At 41.2% G+C, this 2,419-nt stretch overlaps 1 pseudogene; it reads left to right on the top strand.

Annotated features, from left to right (window-relative positions):
- Positions 1–1,481: 1,481 nt before the first annotated feature.
- On the top strand, positions 1,482–2,053 carry LOC101616160 (annotated as a pseudogene).
- Positions 2,054–2,419: the final 366 nt, after the last annotated feature.

Here is a 2,419-nt window from a genome sequence, read left to right as displayed (position 1 = left end):
TAGTCCAGGCTGACCTGGAATTCACTATGGAGTCTCAGAGTGGCCTTGAACTCATGGCGATCCTCCTACCTCTGCCTCCCAAGTGCTGGGATTAAAGGCATGCGCCACCACTCCCAGCTATTTAGGCTTTTTAAGGTAGCAGTGAAAAGAAAGGGCTGAAGAGCTGGCTTAGTGGTTAAGGCTCTTTCCTGCAAAGACCAAGAACCTAGGTTTGATTCCCTAGGACCCACATAAGCCAGATGCACAAGGTGGTGCCTGTGTCTGGAGTTTATTTGCTAGAGATTCTGGTGTGCCCATTCTCTCTTTCTCTCTATCTGTCTCTTTCTATCTCTCTCAAATAAATTCTAAAACATAGAGGTTAATTTTATCTGATTTTGTGCCCTTTTTTGAGGCAGAGTCTCATTCTAGCCCAGGCTGACCTAGAATTCACTCTGTAGCCCATGCTGGGCTTGAGCTCATAGTGATCCTCCTACCTCAACCTTCTGAGTGCTAGGATTAAAGGCATTAGCCACTGCACTGGGCTTGATTTTTGCTCTTCTTATAAGCTGAATCTAAAATGTCCATTTTTTGGTTATAGTCTTTTGCTTGAGATTGTAGTTATTGAAATTCATTTGTATTGTACAACAACAATTCTTTTTTCTCATTGTCATAGAAAGTCCCCTTGTTTGAGTGTATCATGGTCAATTAGGGCTCTCTGGAGGAAGAGAACTGATTGAATATACACTACAAAGGAGATTTATTAGATTGGCCTATATGGGCTGAGTAATCCAACAGTGTTTGTACAGTGGAGCTGCTAAAATCTGGTAGCTGCTCAGTCTAAGAGGCTGGATGCCTCAGCAGTCCAAATATGATGCTGAAAGCTTGGAGGAGTCCTAGAGAGCCCTGGCCTTTAGTCCACATTGGAAGGCCAAAGAAACTGGGGTCCAATGTCAGCAAAGGATGGAAGAAATTTGGTAGATGCATTCACTCTCAAGGAAGGAGGGTGGACAGACAAAACCATCACTGCTTTCCCTTAGACCTTTTTAGATCTGAGCTGCCTGCCTCTGGAATGGCTTCCCACTCTGGGGAAGGGTCTTCCCCCCTAGTTAATCCTTCTTGGAAATGCCCTCACAGATTAACTCAGAAGTTTTCTGGTCCAATCAAGTTGAAAATTGAGTTTAACCATCATACATGGTTTATTCATTCATTTTATCATTGACATATTCAGGTTGTTTTCTACTTTGAGTATATTATGAATGAAGCTGTCAATAACATTCTTGTACTCAGTTATACATTTCTGCTTGATATGTACCTAAGAACAGATTTGATTTATACTATGCTTTCATTATCAGCTTTGGTAGCTATTACTAGTTTTCCAAACTGGTTCTACCAGTTTACACTTTAGTAGAAGAAACTGGGTTTTATACTTTCTCAAGGGCCTTGACAGTACCTGATGAGTTAAAAAATTCATTCTTGCTTTCTTTGCCACATCTACTGCAAGGATGAAGATCATTCTCAGCAACCAGACTGGTGATATCCCAGAAAATGTCGACATCACTCTGAAGCACAATTATTATGAAGGGCCCCAGAGGAACCCTCTGGAGGGACTTCAACCACATCAATGTAGAACTGAGTCTTCTGGGCAAGAGAAAATGAGGCTACGAGTTGACAAATGGTGGGGAAATAGAAAGGAACTGGCTACTGTTTGTACTGTCTGTAGTCATGTCCAGAACATGATCAAGGTGTGACACTGGCTTGCCTTACAAGATGAGGTCCGTGAATGCTCACTTCCCCATCAACGTCGTTATTTGGAAAAATGGATCTGTTGTCAAAATCCGAAATTTCTTGGCTGAAAAGTACATCCACAGGGTTCGGATGAGAACAGGTGTTGCATGTTTTGTGTCTCAGGCTCAGAAAGATGAATTAATCCTTGAAGGAAATTGACATTGAACTTGTTTCAAATTCAGCTGCTTTCATTCAGTAAGCCACCACAGTTAAAAACAAGGATATCCGAAAGTTTTTGGATGCTGTCTATGTTTCTGAAAAAGAAACAGTGCAGCAGGCTGATGAGTAAGATCTAAGTTATCCAGCTACATACAGAAACAAGATCCTGGATCGTAAGAACAATTTGTTTTTTAGTAAAACAATAAAAGACTTCTGTTGATTTGGGACATACTCCTTTTCCAATTATTTTTGGCAAATAAGCAGATCAAATAATGCATTTTGAAGGGAAAAAAATTCCTTCTTGGGGCTGAGGAGATGACTCAATGTGTAAAAGCACTTGCTGTGATAGCATGTAAAATTGAGTTTGGATCCCTAGACCCAATGAAAAGATGGATGCAGCAGCACATATCTGTAATCCCAGCATACCTACAGAGAGATTGAAGACAGAGACAGGAGAATCCCTGGAAACTTTCAAGAGAGCTGGCCTGGTGTATGT

The sequence above is a fragment of the Jaculus jaculus genome, chromosome X (genome assembly GCF_020740685.1).
Source record: "Jaculus jaculus isolate mJacJac1 chromosome X, mJacJac1.mat.Y.cur, whole genome shotgun sequence".
Taxonomy (NCBI): Eukaryota; Metazoa; Chordata; class Mammalia; order Rodentia; family Dipodidae; genus Jaculus; species Jaculus jaculus.
Note: the sequence above shows the minus strand (reverse complement) of the source record. Positions and strands in the feature narration are given on the sequence as shown.